The sequence below is a fragment of the Bombina bombina genome, chromosome 6 (assembly GCF_027579735.1).
Source record: "Bombina bombina isolate aBomBom1 chromosome 6, aBomBom1.pri, whole genome shotgun sequence".
Classification (NCBI taxonomy): Eukaryota; Metazoa; Chordata; class Amphibia; order Anura; family Bombinatoridae; genus Bombina; species Bombina bombina.
The window spans coordinates 498,868,895-498,895,164 of record NC_069504.1 but is presented as its reverse complement, the minus strand read 5'-3'; the positions used below and the strand labels follow the sequence as shown (position 1 = coordinate 498,895,164).

General features: G+C 43.0%; 1 protein-coding gene across 2 annotated transcripts in view; it reads left to right on the top strand.

Annotated features, from left to right (window-relative positions):
* CLK3 (CDC like kinase 3) overlaps nt 1–26,270 on the top strand; it is a 398,194-nt gene that overhangs the window by 95,089 nt on the left and 276,835 nt on the right. The window lies entirely within an intron of this gene.

Here is a 26,270-nt window from a genome sequence, read left to right as displayed (position 1 = left end):
TCAGGCTAGAAAGCCTGTAACTAGAAAAATTTACCATAAAATATGGAAAAAATATATCTGTTGGTGTGAATCTAAAGGATTCCCATGGAACAAGATAAAAATTCCTAAGATTCTATCCTTTCTACAAGAAGGTTTGGAGAAAGGATTATCTGCAAGTTCTCTGAAGGGACAGATCTCTGCTTTATCTGTTTTACTTCACAAAAGACTGGCAGCTATGCCAGATGTTCAAGCATTTGTTCAGGCTCTGGTTAGGATCAAGCCTGTTTACAGACCTTTGACTCCTCCCTGGAGTCTAAATCTAGTTCTTTCAGTTCTTCAAGGGGTTCCGTTTGAACCCTTACATTCCGTTGATATCAAGTTATTATCTTGGAAAGTTTTGTTTTTGGTTGCAATTTCTTCTGCTAGAAGAGTTTCAGAGTTATCTGCTCTGCAGTGTTCTCCGCCCTATCTGGTGTTCCATGCAGATAAGGTGGTTTTGCGTACTAAGCCTGGTTTTCTTCCGAAAGTTGTTTCCAACAAAAATATTAACCAGGAGATAGTTGTACCTTCTTTGTGTCCGAATCCAGTTTCAAAGAAGGAACGTTTGTTACACAATTTGGACGTAGTCCGTGCTCTAAAACATCTTCCTTGTTTGTTGTTTATTCTGGTAAAAGGAGAGGTCAAAAAGCGACTTCTACCTCTCTTTCCTTTTGGCTTAAAAGCATTATCCGATTGGCTTATGAGACTGCCGGACGGCAGCCTCCTGAAAGAATCACAGCTCACTCCACTAGGGCTGTGGCTTCCACATGGGCCTTCAAGAACGAGGCTTCTGTTGACCAGATATGTAAGGCAGCGACTTGGTCTTCACTGCACACTTTTGCCAAATTTTACAAATTTGATACTTTTGCTTCTTCGGAGGCTATTTTTGGGAGAAAGGTTTTGCAAGCCGTGGTGCCTTCCATTTAGGTGACCTGATTTGCTCCCTCCCTTCATCCGTGTCCTAAAGCTTTGGTATTGGTTCCCACAAGTAAGGATGACGCCGTGGACCGGACACACCAATGTTGGAGAAAACAGAATTTATGCTTACCTGATAAATTACTTTCTCCAACGGTGTGTCCGGTCCACGGCCCGCCCTGGTTTTTTAATCAGGTCTGATGAATTATTTTCTCTAACTACAGTCACCACTGTATCATATGGTTTCTCCTATATATATTTCCTCCTGTCCGTCAGTCGAATGACTGGGGTGGGCGGGGCCTAGGAGGGATCATGTGACCAGCTTTGCTGGGACTCTTTGCCATTTCCTGTTGGGGAAGAGAATATCCCACAAGTAAGGATGACGCCGTGGACCGGACACACCGTTGGAGAAAGTAATTTATCAGGTAAGCATAAATTCTGTTTTTTGGGAAGCAAGGCATGCAGATGCATGTGTGAGGAGCTCGGATACATAGAAAAAGCTTATTGAAGGCGTCATTTGGTATCGTATTCCCCTCTGGGCTTGGTTGGGTCTCAGCAAAGCAGATACCAGGGACTGTATAGGGGTTAAATATAAAAACGGCTCCGGTTCCGTTATTTTATGAGTTAAAGCTTTCAAATTTGGTGTGCAATACTTTTAAGGCTTTAAGACACTGTGGTGAAATTTTGGTGAATTTTGAACAATTCCTTCATACTTTTTCACATATTCAGTAATAAAGTGTGTTCAGTTTAAAATTTAAAGTGACAGTAACGGTTTTATTTTAAAACGTTTTTTGTACTTTGTTATCAAGTTTATGCCTGTTTAACATGTCTGAACTATCAGATAGACTATGTTCTGTATGTAAGGAAGCCAAGGTTCCTTCTCATTTAAATAGATGTGATGTATGTGACACAAAATTTAGAGAAAATGATGCCCAAGATGATTCCTCAAGCGAGGGGAGTAAGCATGGTACTGCATCATCCCCTCCTTCGTCTACGCCAGTCTTGCCCACACAGGAGGCCCCTAGTACATCTAGTGCGCCAATACTCCTTACTATGCAACAATTAACGGCTGTAATGGATAATTCTATCAAAAACATTTTAGCCAAAATGCCCACTTATCAGCGAAAGCGCGACTGCTCTGTTTTAGAAAATACCGAAGAGCATGAGGACGCTGATGATAATGGTTCTGACATGCCCCTACACCAGTCTGAGGGGGCCAGGGAGGTTTTGTCTGAGGGAGAAATTTCAGATTCAGGGAAAATTTCTCAACAAGCTGAACCTGATGTGATTACATTCAAATTTAAATTGGAACATCTCCGCGCTCTGCTTAAGGAGGTGTTATCTACTCTGGATGATTGTGACAATTTGGTCATTCCAGAGAAATTATGTAAGATGGACAAGTTCCTAGAGGTCCCGGGGCCCCCCGAAGCTTTTCCTATACCCAAGCGGGTGGCGGACATTGTAAACAAAGAATGGGAAAGGCCCGGCATACCTTTTGTCCCTCCCCCTATATTTAAGAAATTGTTTCCTATGGTCGACCCCAGAAAGGACTTATGGCAGACAGTCCCCAAGGTCGAGGGGGCGGTTTCTACTCTAAACAAACGCACTACTATCCCTATAGAAGATAGTTGTGCTTTCAAAGATCCAATGGATAAAAAATTAGAGGGTTTGCTTAAAAAGATGTTTGTTCAGCAAGGTTACCTTCTACAACCAATTTCATGCATTGTTCCTGTCACTACAGCAGCGTGTTTCTGGTTCGATGAACTAGAAAAGTCGCTCAATAAAGATTCTTCTTATGAGGAGATTATGGACAGAATTCATGCTCTTAAATTGGCTAACTCTTTTACTTTAGACGCCACTTTGCAATTGGCTAGATTAGCGGCGAAAAATTCGGGGTTTGCTATTGTGGCGCGCAGAGCGCTTTGGCTAAAATCTTGGTCAGCGGATGCGTCTTCCAAGAACAAATTGCTTAACATACCTTTCAAGGGGAAAACGCTGTTTGGCCCTGACTTGAAAGAGATTATTTCAGATATCACTGGGGGTAAGGGCCACGCCCTTCCTCAGGATAGGTCTTTTAAGGCTAAAAATAAACCAAATTTTCGTCCCTTTCGCAGAAACGGACCAGCCCCAAGTTCTACATCCTCTAAGCAAGAGGGTAATACTTCTCAAACCAAGCCAGCCTGGAGGCCAATGCAAGGCTGGAACAAAGGTAAGCAGGCCAAGAAACCTGCCACTGCTACCAAGACAGCATGAGATGTTGGGACCGGATCTGGTGGGGGGCAGACTTTCTCTCTTCGCTCAGGCTTGGGCAAGAGATGTTCTGGATCCTTGGGCGCTAGAAATAGTCTCCCAAGGTTATCTTCTGGAATTCAAGGAGCTACCCCCAAGGGGGAGGTTCCACAGGTCTCAATTGTCTTCAGACCACATAAAAAGACAGGCATTCTTACATTGTGTAGAAGTCCTGTTAAAAATGGGAGTGATTCATCCTGTTCCATTAGGAGAACAAGGGATGGGATTCTACTCCAATCTGTTCATAGTTCCCAAAAAAGAGGGAACATTCAGACCAATCTTAGATCTCAAGATCCTAAACAAATTTCTCAAGGTTCCATCGTTCAAAATGGAAACCATTCGGACAATTCTTCCTACCATCCAGGAAGGTCAATTCATGACCACGGTGGATTTAAAGGATGCGTATCTACATATTCCTATCCACAAGGAACATCATCGGTTCCTAAGGTTCGCCTTTCTGGACAAGCATTACCAGTTTGTGGCACTTCCATTCGGATTAGCCACTGCTCCAAGAATTTTCACAAAGGTACTAGGGTCCCTTCTAGCGGTGCTAAGACCAAGGGGCATTGCAGTAGTACCTTACTTGGACGACATACTGATTCAAGCGTCGTCTCTACCACAAGCAAAGGCTCATACGGACATTGTCCTGGCCTTTCTCAGATCTCACGGGTGGAAAGTGAACGTAGAAAAAAGTTCTCTATCTCCGTCAACAAGAGTTCCCTTCTTGGGAACAATAATAGACTCCTTAGAAATGAGGATTTTTCTGACAGAGGCCAGAAAATCAAAACTTCTAAGCTCTTGTCAAGTACTTCATTCTGTTCCTCGTCCTTCCATAGCGCAGTGCATGGAAGTAATAGGTTTGATGGTCGCGGCAATGGACATAGTTCCTTTTGCGCAAATTCATCTAAGACCATTACAACTGTGCATGCTCAGTCAGTGGAATGGGGATTATACAGACTTGTCTCCGACGATACAAGTAGATCAGAGGACCAGAGATTCACTCCGTTGGTGGCTGACCCTGGACAACCTGTCACAAGGGATGAGCTTCCGCAGACCAGAGTGGGTCATTGTCACGACCGACGCCAGTCTGGTGGGCTGGGGCGCGGTCTGGGAACCCCTGAAAGCTCAGGGTCTTTGGTCTCGGGAAGAATCTCTTCTCCTGATAAATATTCTGGAACTGAGAGCGATATTCAATGCTCTCAAGGCTTGGCCTCAGCTAGCAAAGGCCAAATTCATACGGTTTCAATCAGACAACATGACGACTGTTGCGTATATCAACCATCAGGGGGGAACAAGGAGTTCCCTGGCGATGGAAGAAGTGACCAAAATAATTCAATGGGCGGAGACTCACTCCTGCCACTTGTCTGCAATCCACATCCCAGGAGTGGAAAATTGGGAAGCGGGTTTTCTGAGTCGTCAGACATTTCATCCGGGGGAGTGGGAACTCCATCCCGAAATCTTTGCCCAAATAATTCAATTGTGGGGCATTCCAGACATGGATCTGATGGCGTCTCGTCAGAACTTCAAGGTTCCTTGCTACGGGTCCAGATCCAGGGATCCCAAGGCGACTCTAGTGGATGCACTAGTAGCACCTTGGACCTTCAAACTAGCTTATGTATTCCCGCTGTTTCCTCTCATCCCCAGGCTGGTAGCCAGGATCAATCAGGAGAGGGCGTCGGTGATCTTGATAGCTCCTGCGTGGCCACGCAGGACTTGGTATGCAGATCTGGTGAATATGTCATCAGCTCCACCATGGAAGCTACCTTTGAGACAGGACCTTCTTGTTCAAGGTCCGTTCGAACATCCGAATCTGGCCTCACTCCAACTGACTGCTTGGAGATTGAACGCTTGATTTTATCAAAGCGAGGGTTCTCAGATTCTGTCATTGATACTCTTGTTCAGGCCAGAAAGCCTGTAACTAGAAAAATCTACCATAAAATATGGAAAAAATATATCTGTTGGTGTGAATCTAAAGGATTCCCATGGAACAAGATAAAAATTCCTAAGATTCTATCCTTTCTTCAAGAAGGTTTGGAGAAAGGATTATCTGCAAGTTCTTTGAAGGGACAGATTTCTGCTTTATCTGTTTTACTTCACAAAAAGCTGGCAGCTGTGCCAGATGTTCAAGCTTTTGTTCAGGCTCTGGTTAGAATCAAGCCTGTTTACAAACCTTTGACTCCTCCTTGGAGTCTCAATTTAGTTCTTTCAGTTCTTCAGGGGGTTCCGTTTGAACCCCTACATTCCGTTGATATCAAGTTATTATCTTGGAAAGTTTTGTTTTTGGTTGCAATTTCTTCTGCTAGAAGAGTTTCAGAGTTATCTGCTCTGCAGTGTTCTCCTCCTTATCTGGTGTTCCATGCAGATAAGGTGGTTTTGCGTACTAAACCTGGTTTTCTTCCGAAAGTTGTTTCTAACAAAAATATTAACCAGGAGATAGTCGTGCCTTCTTTGTGTCCGAATCCAGTTTCAAAGAAGGAACGTTTGTTGCACAATTTGGATGTAGTTCGTGCTCTAAAATTCTATTTAGAGGCTACAAAGGATTTCAGACAAACATCTTCCTTGTTTGTTGTTTATTCTGGTAAAAGGAGAGGTCAAAAAGCAACTTCTACCTCTCTCTCTTTTTGGCTTAAAAGCATCATCAGATTGGCTTATGAGACTGCCGGACGGCAGCCTCCTGAAAGAATCACAGCTCATTCCACTAGGGCCGTGGCTTCCACATGGGCCTTCAAGAACGAGGCTTCTGTTGATCAGATATGTAAGGCAGCGACTTGGTCTTCACTGCACACTTTTACCAAATTTTACAAATTTGATACTTTTGCTTCTTCTGAGGCTATTTTTGGGAGAAAGGTTTTGCAAGCCGTGGTGCCTTCCATCTAGGTGACCTGATTTGCTCCCTCCCATCATCCGTGTCCTAAAGCTTTGGTATTGGTTCCCACAAGTAAGGATGACGCCGTGGACCGGACACACCTATGTTGGAGAAAACAGAATTTATGTTTACCTGATAAATTACTTTCTCCAACGGTGTGTCCGATCCACGGCCCGCCCTGGTTTTTTAATCAGGTCTGATGATTTATTTTCTCTAACTACAGTCACCACGGTATCATATGATTTCTCCTATGCAAATATTCCTCCTTTACGTCGGTCGAATGACTGGGGAAGGCGGAGCCTAGGAGGGATCATGTGACCAGCTTTGCTGGGCTCTTTGCCATTTCCTGTTGGGGAAGAGAATATCCCACAAGTAAGGATGACGCCGTGGACCGGACACACCGTTGGAGAAAGTAATTTATCAGGTAAACATAAATTCTGTTTTGTAGCATAGTGTCCAAGTGAGCAAATGGCTTCAGTACCTTTATATGTATGAGTGAATCTAGTGTATCTTTAAATATTTTCCATTTTCTAAGGAAAGAGCGCAATCTGCGTGCTGTGCCTAGTCTGAAATCATATTGCTCTATGAAAAGCTGTTTAAGTAGCATATGTTTTAGTTCGCCATTGTCGGGGGTAGTTTGGATATCCATCTTTTGAGGATGCATTGTCTGGCCAACAATGTGAATACTGAGAGGAATCTATGCAACTGTCTGTGAGTCTTCCCATCTAAGCAGAAAGACTTCTGCTTCTGTGAATGCTATCTCCGTCTGATATGTAATCTTTAGCCAGTATTGACAATGACCCCAGAACCTCCTAATCTTTGGGCAAGCGTAAAAATAATGCTGAAGTGACGGGGCCGCTGCCCCGCATTTGAAACATTGGTCCGGGATTCGGCAATCCCATTTGGCTAATCTGTGTGGAGTAATATAGTCTGTGTAGGATTCTGACTTGTGATTCTCTAAGCGAGATCGAAAATGTGGCCTGTTTTTCTCTTTCAAGACTCTCTGTTATGTCTTGTACTGTCACGTCCAGTGCGCAGTTGTTACTTTGTTTTGTCAACAGTCTTGTTAGGTTCATCTGTACTTTTTGTTGTTGCAAACGTGTGTATATGTGAGATAGTGAGAATGAACCCACCCGAAATAATGTTTGAGCTATTGCAAAGGGCGATGGTTCCCAAAACCCTGTATTGGCTGACTGCAGAGTCGCCTACATAATGTCGCAACTGCAAGTAGGCATAGAAATGCCCATTTTGGATTTGGAATTTGTTTTTTAATTCCTGGAAGGAGCGGACCATGTGCTGCAGAGGGTCTAGTACATCCCCCAATACCTTTAGACCCGACCTCCTCCACTCATGGAAGGGGTCCTGGTCCAGTCTAGCCGGGAAGTCTGGGTTTCCCACAATGGGAATACATTTTGTGGGGGGAGAGTTGATCCCTGGGTATCTGTGTATTTTGTGCCAGGCTCGCAGTGGATCTCTGTATACCACACTGTTAAGAATATACGCGGGCAATGTCCTTCCATTTCCATAAGGCCGATATGCCAGCGAAATGGGAGCCACCATCACAACTTCATGTCTGGTTTTCCCAAAGTGTCCTGTGTCTAATTGCCAGTTGAGTACCAGCCTAGCCAACGCTGCCCAGTTGTACAATTTGAGGCTCGGGAGGGCCAGCCCTCCTGCGGAGTATGGGAGATGAAGTTTCTCCATCGCTATCCTCGGCTTACCCTTCTTCCAGATAAATTGGGATATTGCCTTGGTAAGTAGTTGCAAGTCTGTATGAGTCAGAAAATATGGCAACATAAGCATTGGGTAGAGTATCTTGGGGAGTACCGTCATCTTAACCAAGTTGACTCTGCCCGACAACCCCAGAGGAAGGTTGAGCCAGTTCGTTAGCTGAGAGGCTAGTTGTGTGCATTTGTTGGAGATATTCAATCTGTAAATTTTCGAGGGATCCCTGTGCAAATGTATGCCTAGATAAGTAAGACTTTCTGTGGTGTCAAAAAAGGGGAAGCTATGATGGGAGTGGGGATGCCTACAGAGCCATAAGACCTCCGACTTGGAGGCGTTTATCTTATACCCCGAGAAGTCGCCAAATTCTTCTATGGCCTGGAGGATATCAGGAATGTGTGCTTGTGGAGATTCCACAAACAGCAGCATGTCATCGGCATATAGTGCCAGGTGGAGAGGGGTGTTCTTTATGACAATACCCGGGAAGACCTGTTTAAGCTTTGTATCTAGTGGCTCCAGTGCAACATTAAATAATAATGGGGAAAGAGGACATTCTTGTTTGGTGCCCCTTTGGAGTTGGAAGTCCTCCGAGAAAAAACGATTAGAGAGGATCCTGGCCACCGGGGAATCGTAGATTTTGCCTAGCACTTTTAGGAAGGGGCCCCGAAAGCCGAACCGGCGCAGTGACTCCATCAGATGGGGCCATTCTACCCTGTCGAAGGCCTTCTCTGCGTCCAAGGACAGCAGGAAGGCCTCCGAACCGGTCCCCTCAACATCGCGCCCTCCTCTCCTCCAGTAATGGTCTATAATCTGCATCACCCTACGCAGATTCACTACCGACGTAAGTTTGTATATAAAGCCAGTCTGATCCGGGTGGATCAAATCTGGCAATATGATCTTGAGTCTGTTTGCCATTATTTTCGTAAACAGCTTGTAGTCCACATTCAAAAGCGAAATGGGTCTATAAGATTCCGGTAAAGAGTGATCCTTGCCTGGTTTGGGGATAAGTGTGATATGTGCCATCATAAATTCCTTTGAGCGACACGTGTCTGTTTGAATGAAATAATTAAACAGCTTGACAAGTGTAGTGGTTATCTGTGGCTGCAGAACCCTATAGAATTCAGATGTTAGATCATCTGGGCCTGGGGCCTTGCCCAAGGGCAAGCCCTTTAGAGTGCTAGACAGTTCATATTGCGTAATTGGGGCGTTCAATTTATCCATTTGATCTGCGGAAATCTGTGGCAGTCTCACTGAGTCCCAAAAGTGTGCCAGTGTTTCTTCAGAAACTGGGGTTTGCTTTGTGTATAGTTGAGTGTAATAGTTTTCAAAACATCTCATTATGTCCTCAGGTTTGGTGTATGACCGCCCTTTCCAGCGCAGGGTAGCAATATGAACTCTAGCCGTCTGTGCCTTAATGTCACCATCAATTTGCCCGCTCGCCCCCCAAATCTATAAAATCTGCCCGCTGACCTTAATAATCCCGACGCGGCCTGGTGGTTGGTAAACGCGTCCAAATCCGCCTTTGCGGCTATGTATTGATCATACATTGCTTTCGAGTTGGATTGAAGATATTGTCGGTAGGCCTGCCCTAACTGTTTTTGTAGAGTTCTATGTCTGTGTTGGGTTTTGTATTTGACTTTAGCGGCGTATGCGATTATGTTACCCGCCAGCACTGTTTTGGCTGCATCCCAGAAAAGTGTTACATTTTCAATGTGAGTGGCGTTGTCTGTGACATAGTCTGTCCATGAGTGTTGCAAGAATTTGATGAAAGTTTCGGATTTCGTCAAGTATGTGGGGAATCGGAGTGTGTTTCTGTTAGTACAGTGTTCCCTAGCACCTATCCTTAATTCTACAGGTGCGTGGTCAGATATTAATGTCATGAATCTTGCAATCCTGTACTTGGTCGATCAATTTGTTGTCTAATAGGAAAATATCTATCCTAGAGAGCGTGTGTTTGGCTTTGGTTAAACAAGTGGATTCCTTGCCTTCTGGGTTAAGCAATCTCCAAACATCACTGGTGTTGAGGTCTGTTTCAAACATACTAAAAATTTTAGCTTCATACCTAGCCTTATAGTTTCTCCTAGGGTCTTTAACTCTATAGGGCGCTAGCCATTGTCTGTTCAGGGTGCTCGTGGGGGAGATATTGAAAACTCCTCCGACTATCAGGTTAGATCCCAAATGAGGTGCTAGGTGTTGTATCAGGTCTTCCCAGAATTTCAAGTCTTTATGATTGGGTGCATATATGTTGCATAATACGTAGTCAATAGAGTCTATATTGGCTTCCACTATCATATATCTGGAGTTAGGGTCCAGGTGTGTATGTTTTATATTGACCTTAACTTGTTTCCCAAACAGTATGGCTAGTCCACTACTGGCTCTAGTGTGCGACAAATAGACCACCTGGTTCACCCATTCCCTCTTTAATTTTTGGTGCTCTATGTCTAATAAGTGTGTCTCCTTGAGTAGTGTGATGTTGGTGCCTAATTTCCTAAGATGGTTAAGAACTGCCTTACGTTTGATGGGCGTGTTGAGACCCCCTACATTCCAAGTTATAACTCTAAGTGGCATCATCGTAAATCTGTGTTGTCGGAATTATCAGTAGGGAGAGGGGGAAGAGAAAAAAAAAAAAGGGGGGAAAAGAAAGGAAAGGGGGGAGAGCCACCTCTGTGATAAAGAGGAGCAGGTATACAACTCTCCAAGATTCTTAAAGACAATACCCAGAGTAATACGGTGACAAGTCTAAAACTTCCAGCCATGTTATTTCTTTGCTGGGCGTATAAAGTTTTCCCCCCTAAATTACTCTCTTTTACTAAGCTAGCATTTGTCGAGCATACTGAGAAGTATCTTATGTTATACATTAATATTAACTTTATAAACATTTTGAACATTTTAAATATTCTAAACACCTCGTACAAATTTGTAACATAATCTTCATATTCTTCATAACCCCCACTACCTATAGCTGCCTTACATAAAACATTGATATGAGCCTTTAATTGAGGCGGGAGAGGAGAGCAAAGGATAGGGACAGTAGGCCGTGTAAATAGGGGAGTGACCTCCGTGACCTCAAAACTAATACAATAGGGAGAAGTTAGCATACAATTCCAAGGAGCTCTTGGAGACATTTCACAGAGCAGTGGGAAAACAAATACCTTATTTGCTCTGCTAATCTTTGAATAAAGTCTCAGCATAGCTCTATCCCCGCTGTCTACATCTCCATCTGTATCTACAATAGCCTCAAGGGGTTTCCCTAAGGCCCAGGCTCTGGGTTGTGACTTTGCCCTCTCCCACTCCTCTAATTGGACCTCCCAGGGTTCCGGGCCTGCGATTACAAAACTAGGCCTGGCCAGACTCGTCTTCAAGTTACCCTCTCCCATGTGGTTTACTCCTAGCAGATATACAAAAATATAGCTTAACTTATACAATAACATTATAACCATTTTAAACCTTATAAACCTACATGCAGGTTTCAGTATACTCTTCACATCTTTGGACATGTGTAGCGGCCATATTAATAAACAATAACATAAACCTTTATAACAGGACAAAAACAAAACAGACAAATAACTGCAGCACAAATCAAAGTGATGGAACTTTACCCCGAGGGACTGGAATAGCCCCTCTCTGCAATTGTCCAGCTTTGGGGCTACAGGACCCCTCTCTGTTTTACTGCTATGGTTCAATAATGCTTGCTTAGCCATTTAGTGTCACTGTAAGGTCCTGCAAGATAATCCCTCGCTCCCATCGTTTCCCATTCATAATTTTATTAAAAAAACAAAGTATGAATAAATGTTGTTTTGTTAATGTGAACCGATCTAAACGTAAAACCATAAACTCTGTGTTTGAAACATTTTGGAAATAAAGACTTTTATGCTGTTTACCATTTATGGTATAGAAAAAGGTGCACGAAAATCACTATTTGTATTGTGGATTTTCTAAATACTTTGATGTTTCTGTGAATAAATAAAAAAATTCTAAAAGTTCTTGTTCTACTGAAAAAAACAAGGTACAATTTGTGGGTTAAAGTGAAAGTAAATCCTAGCTTTTTACAAATGCTAGGATTTACTATTGAAACAAATAAAGGGGACTTTCATTCATGAAGTATAAGATACTTCATGTAGAAAGCTCCTTTATTTGATTCAATCGATCGCTGTGTTTACCTTGTACAGCAGCCCACAGCAAAAAAAATTTTGGCTAAGAGGTAACGGTTTCACCTCTTAGCCAATTGCCGTGCGGTAAATCCGGCTACCATGGGCGCCAAGCCGGATTTATGGCACGGCTATTGGCTAAGAGGTGAAAACGTCACCTCTTAGCCAATTTTTTTTTTTTGCTTTGGGCTACTGTACAAGGTAAACACAGCGATCGATTGAATCAAATAAAGGAGCTTTCTACATGAAGTATCTTATACTTCATGATTGAAAGTCCCCTTTATTTGTTTCACTTTAAAGCACTGTATGTAACAGATTTGTAAATGGCATGCAATTAGAGTAACAGACTAAGAAGGTTTCAACACAAGGCTGTGAAATGGCTCAGCAGTGAAAGTGTTGAGAGATTAACTCCTTTTTCACATTTGGAATAAAAAAAGATAGGAATATGCATGAAAAGTGGATGTGACGGATATTAGACTGCTCCATTATTCCTACCAAAGATACTTCCTCATTTAGAGTTTTTATGGACAAGTGAACTGAAGCTGCTTTTGAGTCTATCCATAGACAGCTATTGTTTAGTCAGCTACTATTAACGATGAGGCCTTGGCAACACTAGCTCTGAAATAATTATTTTTCTTTTTTTGGAGGGGTGGGGGGCAGTTCTGGGGATGGCTTGTAAAACCATATTTCTTTTTAAAGACATGATGAGTCCACAGATTTCATCCTTGTGAGATTACGCCTCCTGGTCAGCAGGAGGAGGCAAAGAGCACCACAGCGGAGCTGTTATATATCTCCTCCCTTCCCTCCCACCCCAGTCATTCTCTTTGCCTACGTTAGTGATAGGAAGAGGTAAAGTGAGGTATTAGATTATATTCTTCAATCAAGAGTTTATTATTTTTAAAGTAGTGCCAGAGAGTGCTGCTTTGTTCTAGGGTGTAGCTGAAGTCCATATCAGTCTCTACAGTAGAGCTATTGGAGGCTTTAGAGCTTTTAGATGGCTTCAGGTCATCGGGCATTACGCTAGAACCGCATGGTTGTGTAAGGAGGCGGTTGCTAGTGTTTCTGGGACTCGACCTGAAACTTGCTGGAAAGAGCGGTTTGGAGACCGGGTGGCAGGTAGGCGCTTTAGCAGAGCTGTTGAGGCGAAGAGGTGTCCGTTTTTTTTTTTTTTTCTTGCAGGCAAACGAGTTGGTAAAAAATATTTAAATGGAAGCGTTTTTTTAGCCAGCTTAGTAAAATAGTTGGTTTTACTATTAAAGGCACAGTATCCTGTTATTTTTCAGGATCTATCAAAGGGCCAGTTTCTAGAATTAGTTTTGTTTTTGCACACTCTTGTTTTTCAATACAGTAAGAGAGTGGTGGGTCAAAAATTTAAAGGGCCAGTATAATTTAAAGGGCCAGTTTATATTTTTTATTATTGCACTGTTTTTTCTATATCATGGATTCAGAAGATGTCCAGAATGTTACTTGTGCCATGTGTTTGAATGCCAATGTGGAACCTCCTGTCCCTCATGTGTTGAGAGGGTTCTCAGCTATAGAGAAAAAAAGTTTTATGATAAAAAATTGTCTAAGGTGGATGCTTCTCAGGAGTCTTAACCATGAGATGCAGAGTATGCCGCAGCTTTCTCCCCAAGCGTCTCAACCCTTAACGCCCGCTCAAGCAGTGCCCTGTACTTCTTCTCAAGTTTCTGCTGCAGTTACGTTAAAGGACATAGCTGCAGTTATGTCTTCTACACTTTCTGATGCTTTATCTGCCTTTCCTATACTTCAAGGCAAACGTAAAAGGAAGGACAACTACGTGGCCAATGAAGTTTCTGATGCTATGGTGGCAATCTCAGAAATACCCTCCCAGGGCTCTGAGTTGGAGGGTATGGAGGTTCTATCGGAAGGTGAAATTTCTGACTCAGGGAGTTCCTTACCTTTGACTGATTCAGAAGTTGTTTCTTTCAGATTTAAACTAGACCATCTCCGCCTGTTACTCAGGGAGGTTTTAGTAACTTTGGACGACTGTGACTCCACAGTAGTGGTCGTTCCTGAGAAATCGAGTAAGTTTGACAAATACTTCGAAGTTCCTTCTTACTCAGATGTTTTTTTGGTTCCCAAGCAAACTTCGGAGATTATTTCTAAGGAATGGGAGAGACCAGGTATTCCCTTCTCTCCTCCCATTTTCAAGAAGATGTTCCCTGTAGCTGACACGGTCAGGGAAACTTGGCAGACGGTTCCTAAAGTGGAGGGGGCTATTTCCACCTTGGCTAAACGAACTACTATTCCTATTGAGGATAGTTGTGCTTTCAAAGACCCTATGGACAAGAAGTTGGAGGGTCTACTTAAGAAGATTTATGTTCATCAGGGTTTGCTATTGCAACCGGCTGCGTGCATCGCTACGGTCACTAGTGCGGCATCTTATTGGTTTGGCAACGAGTCCTGGAAGACACAAAAATGAGAGGCGCCCTTGGTTGCGCAAGTTCTAAACAAACACAATGAATATGTCAGTGACAATCGGATACTCACATAGATGATTGCACATCCAGTGCAATAAAAAGCGAGCCGAAGCTTCAGAGCCGTTCGGCTGATTCCCTAAGGGCAAACTCGCTGTATACGGAACACATCTCCTGACGATCTCAGCACTTCCGGTACTGTGCCCCAGATCAGGACGCCAGCTGTAACGCTCACGAGAGCTAGATGCTCAACGGAGTATCCCAACCAGGCGGGTCTCCCAAATGAGTGCAAATGATAAAGTCCAAGAGCAAGGTGAAAGTATAAAAATACTTTATTAAAACAGATTAAAATTGTTGCTTAGCAACACGTTTCTCTGCTCAGTATGCCGTTTCATCATCATCAACATATTGTGCAAGACTATATGATATCTTATCATGTATTTATGGGGGTCTCTATTATTATATGGGAACTTATCTATATAGTATTTTTAGCAATCATAGTATTAAATATTTTTGTTATATATTTATTTGACATTTAATGGTTTACCCCGAGCCTCATAAAACTCTACCTGATATGGGTCCCCATAAATTAATTTTCTAATAGCTATATTATACATTACCTTTTTATCTATTAATATATAATTAGTACACATATCAAAAATTATTATAGTCTGGTCTCTTCCCCTCTTCACTGATACAACACAAGTTCATATAGTAGGTGTAAATGTATATATGCACTCCCCCTCATCCCTGATCTAATACATAATCATATTTAGCATTTAACATTTTTTTAAGATATATTGGCACGCCATATATTCACTTTATATGATTGATCACATATTTTTCCATATGACACATACACTAATATTCACATCTCTTTATCAACATGCATACATATGGTATCTTTAGATGCATTGCATTATTATAGTAATTTAGAAACACACCCCCCCCCTATCATATTAGGTTTATGTAACATTAGGTATCCATATAAGATATTAAAGGTTCCACTTAATCACGTTGCACATGCCAAGTATAATCTATGTATTCGCTTTCCCCTATGGTCTCCTATGACGTGGTTTCAGTCGGTTATATGGAGATCAATTAGCATGTGGGTCATTTGAGGAGAGATAGATGTATTGGAGTGGCAGTCTTTTGTGGGTTGGCCGCATGTGAGTACCTGTTATGTTTATATTGCACATGTTCTGTGTATGTATGATGTAAAGTTTAATTAACTGGTTGTTCAATATACGATGACATTTTCTTTTGCATGATGTACCGAGTCCACGGATTCATCCTAACTTGTGGAATATTGTCCTTCCTGACAGGAAGTAGCAAAGAGAGCACCACAGCAGAGCTGTCTATATAGCTCCCCCCTTAACTCCACTCCCCAGTCATTCTCTTTGCTGGCTCTAAGCAGGAAGAGTAAAGAGAAGAGGTGTTAAACTGTTAGTTTTATTTCTCCAACATAGGTGTGTCCGGTCCACGGCGTCATCCTTACTTGTGGGATATTCTCTTCCCCAACAGGAAATGGCAAAGAGCCCAGCAAAGCTGGTCACATGATCCCTCCTAGGCTCCGCCTTCCCCTGTCATTCTCTTTGCCGTTGCACAGGCAACATCTCCACGGAGATGGCTCAGAGTTTTTTGGTGTTTAAAAGGGTAAAAATTCCTAAGATTCTATCCTTTCTACAAGAGGGTTTGGAGAAAGGATTATCTGCAAGTTCTTTGAAGGGACAGATTTCTGCTTTATCTGTTTTACTTCACAAGAAGCTGGCGGCTGTGCCAGATGTTCAGGCTTTTGTTCAGGCTCTGGTTAGAATCAAGCCTGTTTACAAACCTTTGACTCCTCCTTGGAGTCTCAATTTAGTTCTTTCAGTTCTTCAAGGGGTTCCGTTTGAACCCTTACATTCCGTAGATATTAAGTTATTATCTTGGAAAGTTTTGTTTTTGGTTGCAATTTCTTCTGCTAGAAGAGTTTCAGAGTTATCTGCTCTGCAGTGTTCTCCCCCTTATCTGGTGTTCCATGCAGATAAGGTGGTTTTGCGTACTAAACCTGGTTTTCTTCCGAAAGTTGTTTCTAACAAAAATATTAACCAGGAGATAATTGTGCCTTCTTTGTGTCCGAATCCAGTTTCAAAGAAGGAACGTTTGTTGCACAATTTGGATGTAGTTCGTGCTCTAAAATTCTATTTAGAGGCTACAAAAGATTTCAGACAAACATCTTCCTTGTTTGCTGTTTATTCTGGTAAAAGGAGAGGTCAAAAAGCAACTTCTACCTCTCTCTCTTTTTGGCTTAAAAGCATCATCAGATTGGCTTATGAGACTGCCGGACGGCAGCCTCCTGAAAGAATCACAGCTCATTCCACTAGGGCTGTGGCTTCCACATGGGCCTTCAAGAACGAGGCTTCTGTGGATCAGATATGTAAGGCAGCGACTTGGTCTTCACTGCACACTTTTACCAAATTTTACAAATTTGATACTTTTGCTTCTTCTGAGGCTATTTTTGGGAGAAAGGTTTTGCAAACCGTGGTGCCTTCCATCTAGGTGACCTGATTTGCTCCCTCCCATCATCCGTGTCCTAAAGCTTTGGTATTGGTTCCCACAAGTAAGGATGACGCCGTGGACCGGACACACCTATGTTGGAGAAAACAGAATTTATGTTTACCTGATAAATTACTTTCTCCAACGGTGTGTCCGGTCCACGGCCCGCCCTGGTTTTTTAATCAGGTCTGATGATTTAATTTCTCTAACTACAGTCACCACGGTATCATATGATTTCTCCTATGCAAATATTCCTCCTTTACGTCGGTCGAATGACTGGGGAAGGCGGAGCCTAGGAGGGATCATGTGACCAGCTTTGCTGGGCTCTTTGCCATTTCCTGTTGGGGAAGAGAATATCCTACAAGTAAGGATGACGCCGTGGACCGGACACACCGTTGGAGAAAGTAATTTATCAGGTAAACATAAATTCTGTTTTTTTCTTCAATCAAGTGTTTTTATTCTTTCTTCAATCAAGTGTTTTTATTTTTAAATGGTACCGGTGTTGTACTATTTACTCTCAGGCAGGACATAGATGAAGATTTCTGCCTGGAGGATGATGATCTTAGCATTTGTAACTAAGGTCCACTGCTGTTCCCACAGAAGCTGAGGAGTACAGGAAAACTTCAGTGTGAGGAACAGTTTCTTGCTATACAGCAATAAGGTATGTTCAGTCATATTTTCTGCAGAGACTGTGTTAACTCAGAAAGGCTGACAGTATCCCCATTAGGGGAAGGGTAAGCAGTAATCCTAGTGTTATCAGAGGTTTTTACTAGCTTGCATAAAGGGTTAATTTCTCTTGTTAAGTGTATTCAGTCCACGGGTCATCCATTACTTATGGGATATATTCCCTTCCCAACAGGAAGTTGCAAGAGGATCACCCAAAGCAGAGCTGCTATATAGCTCTTCCCCTCACATGTCATATCCAGTCATTCTCTTGCAACCCTCAACATAGATGGAGGTCGTGAGAGGAGAGTGGTGTTTTATACTTAATTATTTCTTCAATCAAAAGTTTATTTTTAAATGGCACCGGAGTGTGCTGTTTTTTTCTCAGGCAGTATTTGGAAGAAGAATCTGCCTGCGTTTTCTATGATCTTAGTAGAAGTAACTAAGATCCACTGGCTGTTCTCGCACATTCTGAGGAGTGGGGTAACTTCAGAAAGGGAATAGCGTGCGGGGTCTCCTGCAAATAAGGTATGTGCAGTAAAATATTTTTCTAAGGAATGGAATTGACTAAGAAAATACTGCTGATACCGATGTAATGTAAGTACAGCCTTAAATGCAGTGAAAGTGACTGGTATCAGGCTGATTAATGTATATGCAGTAAAGTAATTTCTTCTGTTATGTGTGATCAGTCCACGGGTCATCATTACTTCTGGGATATAACTCCTCCCCAACAGGAAATGCAAGAGGATTCACCCAGCAGAGCTGCATATAGCTCCTCCCCTCTACGTCAGTCCCAGTCATTCTCTTGCACCCAACGACTAGATAGGATGTGTGAGAGGACTATGGTGATTATACTTAGTTTTTATGACTTCAATCAAAAGTTTGTTATTTTAAAATAGCACCGGAGCGTGTTATTACTTCTCTGGCAGAGTTTGAGGAAGAATCTGACAGAGATTTTTTACTATGATTTTAACCGGAGTCGTTAAGATCATATTGCTGTTCTCGACCATCTGAGGGAGGTAAAGGCTTCAGATCAGGGGACAGCGGGCAGATGAATCTGCATTGAGGTATGTGGCAGTTTTTATTTTCTGAATGGAATTGATGAGAAAAGCCTGCCATACCGTTAAAATGACATGTATGTATACACTTCAGTATTCTGGGGATGGTATTTCACCGGAACTACTGTGTTAAGGTCACTAATCCTTTTAATAACTATTCTCATGTTAAACGTTTTTGCTGGAATGTAGAATCGTTTACATTGCTGAGGTACTGTGTGAATAAATGTTTGGGCATTATTTTCCACTTGGCAGTTTTTTGCTTTAATTGTGACAGTTTCGTTTCTCTTCACTGCTGTGTGGGAGAGGGAGGGGCCGTTTTTGACAAATTTAATTAGTGTTGTTTTTTACTAATGGGAACAAACCTTTGCTAAAAGTTGTGTTGTTTTAAAATTTGATGCAATAACTGTTTTTCAGTTCATTATTTCAACTGTCATTTAATCGTTAGTACCTCTTTGAGGCACAGTACGTTTTTTGCTAAAAAAGATTATAACCAAGTTGTAAGTTTTTTGCTAGTGTGTTAAACATGTCTGACTCAGAGGAAGATATTTTGGCGCCTAGTACATCTGGGCGGCCATTACAGATAACATTACAAGATATGGCTACTGTTATGACTGAAGTTTTGTCTAAATTACCTGAACTAAGAGGCAAGCGTGATCACTCTGGGGTGAGAACAGAGTGCGCTGACAATGCTAGGGCCATGTCTGATACTGCGTCACAGCTCGCAGAGCATGAGGACGGAGAGCTTCATTCTGTGGGTGACGGTTCTGATCCAAACAGATTGGACTCAGATATTTCAAATTTTAAATTTAAATTGGAGAACCTCCGTGTACTACTAGGGGAGGTCTTAGCAGCTCTCAACGATTGTAACACTGTTGCAATACCAGAGAAACTGTGTAGGTTGGATAAATACTTTGCGGTACCGGCGAGTACTGACGTTTTTCCTATACCTAAGAGACTAACTGAAATTGTTACTAAGGAGTGGGATAGACCCGGTGTGCCGTTCTCACCCCCTCCAATATTTAGAAAGATGTTTCCAATAGACGCCACCACTCGGGACTTATGGCAAACGGTCCCCAAGGTGGAGGGAGCAGTTTCTACTTTAGCTAAGCGTACCACTATCCCGGTGGAGGATAGCTGTGCTTTCTCAGATCCAATGGATAAAAAATTAGAGGGTTACCTTAAGAAAATGTTTGTTCAACAAGGTTTTATATTACAACCCCTTGCATGTATCGCGCCGATTACGGCTGCGGCAGCATTTTGGATTGAGTCGCTTGAAGAGAACCTTAGTTCCTCTACGCTAGACGACATTACGGACAGGCTTAGAGTCCTTAAACTAGCTAATTCTTTCATTTCGGAGGCCGTAGTACATTTAACCAAACTTACGGCTAAGAACTCAGGATTCGCCATACAGGCACGCAGGGCACTGTGGCTAAAATCCTGGTCAGCTGATGTTACTTCTAAGTCCAAATTACTTAATATACCTTTCAAGGGGCAGTCCTTATTCGGGCCCGGTTTGAAAGAAATTATCGCTGACATTACGGGAGGTAAGGGCCACGCCCTACCTCAAGACAAGGCCAAAGCTAAGGCTAGACAGTCTAATTTTCGTCCCTTTCGGAATTTCAAAACAGGAGCAGCATCAACCTCCACTGCACCAAAACAGGAAGGAGCTGTTGCTCGTTACAGGCAAGGCTGGAAGCCTAACCAGTCCTGGAACAAAAGCAAGCAGGCCAGGAAACCTGCTGCTGCCCCAAAGACAGCATGAACCGAGAGCCCCCGATCCGGGACCGGATCTAGTAGGGGGCAGACTCTCTCTCTTCGCCCAGGCCTGGGCAAGAGATGTTCAGGATCCCTGGGCACTAGAGATCATATCTCAGGGATACCTTCTAGACTTCAAATTATCTCCCCCAAGAGGGAGATTTCATCTGTCAAGGTTGTCAACAAACCAGATAAAGAAAGAAGCGTTTCTACGCTGCGTACAAGATCTGTTAACAATGGGAGTGATCCATCCGGTTCCGTGGTCGGAACAAGGACAAGGGTTCTACTCAAACCTGTTTGTGGTTCCCAAAAAAGAGGGAACTTTCAGGCCAATCTTAGATTTAAAGACTCTAAACAAATTCCTAAGAGTTCCATCGTTCAAAATGGAAACTATTCGGACAATTTTACCCATGATCCAAGAGGGTCAGTACATGACCACAGTGGATTTAAAGGATGCTTACCTTCACATACCGATCCACAAAGATCATCACCGGTATCTAAGGTTTGCCTTCTTAGACAGGCACTACCAGTTTGTAGCTCTTCCATTCGGATTGGCTACGGCTCCAAGAATCTTCACAAAGGTTCTGGGTGCCCTTCTAGCGGTACTAAGACCGCGAGGGATTTCGGTAGCTCCGTACCTAGACGACATTCTAATACAAGCTTCAAGCTTTCAAACTGCCAAGTCTCATACAGAGTTAGTTCTGGCATTTCTAAGGTCGCATGGATGGAAAGTGAACGAAAAGAAGAGTTCTCTCTTTCCTCTCACAAGAGTTCCATTCTTGGGGACTCTTATAGATTCTGTAGAAATGAAGATTTACCTGACAGAAGACAGGTTAACAAAACTTCAAAATGCATGCCGCGTCCTTCATTCCATTCAACACCCGTCAGTAGCTCAATGCATGGAGGTGATCGGCTTAATGGTAGCGGCAATGGACATAGTACCTTTTGCACGCCTACACCTCAGACCGCTGCAACTATGCATGCTAAGTCAGTGGAATGGGGATTACTCAGATTTGTCCCCTACTCTGAATCTGAATCAAGAGACCAGAAATTCTCTTCTATGGTGGCTTCATCGGCCACACCTGTCCAGGGGAATGCCATTCAGCAGGCCAGACTGGACAATTGTAACAACAGACGCCAGCCTACTAGGTTGGGGCGCTGTCTGGAATTCTCTGAAGGCTCAGGGACTATGGAATCAGGAGGAGAGTCTCCTTCCAATAAACATTCTGGAATTGAGAGCAGTTCTCAATGCCCTTCTGGCTTGGCCCCAGTTAATAACTCGGGGGTTCATCAGGTTTCAGTCGGACAACATCACGACTGTAGCTTACATCAACCATCAGGGAGGGACAAGAAGCTCCCTAGCAATGATGGAAGTATCAAAGATAATTCGCTGGGCAGAGTCTCACTCTTGCCACCTGTCAGCAATCCACATCCCGGGAGTGGAGAACTGGGAGGCGGATTTCTTGAGTCGCCAGACTCTTCATCCGGGGGAGTGGGAACTTCATCCGGAGGTCTTTGCCCAAATACTTCGACGTTGGGGCAAACCAGAGATAGATCTCATGGCGTCTCGCCAGAACGCCAAACTTCCTCGCTACGGGTCCAGATCCAGGGATCCGGGAGCAGTTCTGATAGATGCTTTGACAGCACCTTGGAACTTCAGGATGGCTTATGTGTTTCCACCCTTCCCGCTGCTTCCTCGATTGATTGCCAAAATCAAACAGGAGAGAGCATCAGTAATTCTAATAGCACCTGCTTGGCCACGCAGGACTTGGTATGCAGATCTAGTGGACATGTCATCCTGTCCGCCTTGGTCTCTACCTCTGAGACAGGACCTTCTGATACAGGGTCCATTCAAACATCAAAATCTAACTTCTCTGAAGCTGACTGCTTGGAAATTGAACGCTTGATTTTATCAAAACGTGGTTTTTCTGAGTCGGTTATTGATACCCTGATTCAGGCTAGGAAGCCTGTTACCAGAAGGATTTACCATAAAATATGGCGGAAATACCTATACTGGTGCGAATCCAAAGGTTACTCCTGGAGTAAGGTTAGGATCGCTAGGATATTGTCTTTTCTACAAGAAGGTTTAGAAAAGGGTTTATCAGCTAGTTCATTAAAGGGACAGATTTCAGCTCTGTCCATCTTGTTACACAGACGTCTGTCAGAAAATCCAGACGTCCAGTCCTTTTGTCAGGCTTTAGCTAGGATCAAGCCTGTGTTTAAAGCTGTTGCTCCACCATGGAGTTTAAACTTAGTTCTTAACGTTTTACAGGGTGTTCCGTTTGAACCCCTTCATTCCATTGATATAAAAATGTTATCTTGGAAAGTTCTGTTTTTAATGGCTATTTCCTCGGCTCGAAGAGTCTCTGAGTTATCAGCCTTACATTGTGATTCCCCTTATCTGATTTTTCACTCAGACAAGGTAGTTCTGCGTACTAAACCTGGGTTCTTACCTAAGGTAGTCACTAACAGGAACATCAATCAAGAGATTGTTGTCCCATCCTTGTGTCCAAATCCTTCTTCAAAGAAGGAACGTCTTTTACACAATCTGGATGTAGTTCGTGCCCTCAAGTTCTACTTGCAGGCAACTAAAGATTTTCGCCAAACTTCTTCCTTGTTTGTCGTTTACTCTGGACAGAGGAGAGGTCAAAAAGCTTCTGCTACCTCTCTCTCTTTTTGGCTTCGTAGCATAATACGTTTAGCCTATGAGACTGCTGGACAGCAGCCTCCTGAAAGAATTACAGCTCACTCCACTAGAGCTGTGGCTTCCACTTGGGCCTTTAAGAATGAGGCCTCTGTTGAACAGATTTGCAAGGCTGCAACTTGGTCTTCGCTTCATACTTTTTCCAAATTTTACAAATTTGACACTTTTGCTTCTTCGGAGGCTATTTTTGGGAGAAAGGTTCTTCAGGCAGTGGTTCCTTCTGTATAATGAGCCTGCCTATCCCTCCCGTCATCCGTGTACTTTTGCTTTGGTATTGGTATCCCAGAAGTAATGATGACCCGTGGACTGATCACACATAACAGAAGAAAACATAATTTATGCTTACCTGATAAATTCCTTTCTTCTGTTGTGTGATCAGTCCACGGCCCGCCCTGTTTTAAGGCAGGTAAATATCTTTTAAATTATAATCCAGTCACCACTTCACCCTTGGTTACTCCTTTCTCGTTGTTTCTTGGTCGAATGACTGGGACTGACGTAGAGGGGAGGAGCTATATGCAGCTCTGCTGGGTGAATCCTCTTGCATTTCCTGTTGGGGAGGAGTTATATCCCAGAAGTAATGATGACCCGTGGACTGATCACACAACAGAAGAAAGGAATTTATCAGGTAAGCATAAATTATGTTTTTCTAAGGAATGGAATTTGACTAAGAAAATGCTACTAATACTGAAGTAATGTAATAAGCCTTAAAATGCAGTAGAAGGACTGTTATCAGGCTTATCAATAGAGATACATACTCTTTAAAAAAGGATGTTTAAAACGTTTGCTGGCATGTTTAATAGTTTTTTGTGAGGTACATTGGTGATAAAACTTATTGGGGCATGAATTTTCCACATGGCTGACTTATATTTCTGCATAGAAACAGTTAACTGAGGTTCCCACTGTTGTAATAATGAGTGGGAGGGGCCTATTTTAGCGCTTTTTTTGCGCAGTAAAAATTTAGTCTCCGTCTTCCTGCTTCTTCCTGCATGACCCAGGACGTCTCTAGAGAGCTCAAGGGACTTCAAAAGTCATTTTTGAGGGAGGTAATCAGTCACAGCAGACCTGTGACAGTGTGTTGACTGTGTTAAAAACGTTTTTTTCTCTATTTGATTATCCGTTTTGGGTATTAAGGGGTTAATCATCCATTTGCAAGTGGGTGCAATGCTCTGCTAACTTAATACATTTACTGTGAAGATTTGGTTGCTATAACTGATTTGGTTCATTGTTATTTCAACTGTGACAGTTTTTTGTGCTTCTTAAAGGCGCAGTAGCGTTTTCTATATTGCTTGTAAATTAATTTTAAAGTGTTTTCCAAGCTTTCTAGTCTCATTGCTAGTCTGTTTAAACATGTCTGACACAGATGAATCTGTTTGTTCACTATGTTTGAAGGCCAGTGTGGAGCCCCATAGAAATATGTGTACTAAATGTATTGATTTCACTTTAAATAATAAAGGTCAGTCTTTATCTGTAAAGGGATTATCACCAGACAACGAGGGGGAAGTTATGCCGACTAACTCTCCTCACGTGTCGGTACCTTCGCCTCCCGCTCAGGAGGCGCGTGATATTGTGGCGCCAAGTACATCAGAGACGCCCATACAAATCACTTTACAAGACATGGCTACTATTATGAATAATACCCTGACAGAAGTATTATCTAAATTGCCAGAATTAAGAGGCAAGCGCGATTGCTCTGGGATAAGGACAGAGTGTGCTGGTGCTGTGAGAGCCATGTCCGATACTGCGTTACAGTTTGCAGAACATGAGGACGGAGAGCTTCATTCTGTGGGTGACGGATCTGATCCAGGGAAACCGGATTCAGAGATCTCTAATTTTAAATTTAAGCTTGAGAACCTCCGTGTATTGCTAGGGGAGGTTTTAGCGACTCTGAATGACTGTAACACAGTTGCAATTCCAGAGAAATTATGTAGGCTGGATAGATACTATGCGGTGCCGGTGTGTACTGACGTTTTTCCTATACCTAAAAGGCTTACAGAAATTATTAGCAAGGAGTGGGATAGACCCGGTGTGCCCTTTTCCCCACCTCCTATATTTTGGAAAATGTTTCCAATAGACGCCACTACATGGGACCTATGGCAGACGGTCCCTAAGGTGGAGGGAGCAGTTTCTACTTTAGCTAAGCGTACCACTATCCCGGTGGAGGATAGTTGTGCTTTTTCGGATCCAATGGATAAAAAATTAGGTTACCTTAAGAAAATGTTTGTTCAACAAGGTTTTATCTTACAGCCCCTTGCATGCATTGCGCCTGTCACTGCTGCTGCGGCATTCTGGTTTGAGTCTCTAGAAGAGGCCATTCACACAGCTCCATTGGATGAAATTATGGACAAGCTTAAAGCACTTAAGCTAGCTAATGCATTTGTTTCTGATGCCATTGTACATTTAACTAAACTAACTGCTAAGAACTCCGGATTCGCCATCCAGGCGCGCAGAGCGCTATGGCTTAAATCCTGGTCAGCTGACGTGACTTCTAAATCTAAATTGCTTAATATTCCTTTCAAGGGGCAAACCTTATTCGGGCCCGGCTTGAAAGAAATTATCGCTGACATTACTGGAGGTAAGGGTCATACTCTTCCTCAGGACAGGGCCAAATCAAAGGCCAAACAGTCTAATTTTCGTGCCTTTCGAAACTTCAAGGCAGGAGCAGCATCAACTTCCTCCGCTCCAAAACAGGAAGGAACTGTTGCTCGTTACAGACAGGCCTGGAAAACTAACCAGTCCTGGAACAAGGGCAAGCAGGCCAGAAAACCTACTACTGCCCCTAAGACAGCATGAAGGGATGGCCCCCTATCCGGAAACGGATCTAGTGGGGGCAGACTTTCTCTCTTCGCCCAGGCGTGGGCAAGAGATGTCCAGGATCCCTGGGCGTTGGAGATCATATCTCGGGGATATCTTCTGGACTTCAAAGCTTCTCCTCCACAAGGGAGATTTCATCTTTCAAGGTTATCAGCAAACCAAATAAAGAAAGAGGCATTTCTACGCTGTGTACAAGACCTCCTAGTAATGGGAGTGATCCACCCAGTTCCGCAGACGGAACAAGGGCAAGGATTTTACTCAAATCTGTTTGTAGTTCCCAAGAAAGAGGGAACCTTCAGACCAATCTTGGACTTAAAGATCTTAAACAAATTCCTAAGAGTT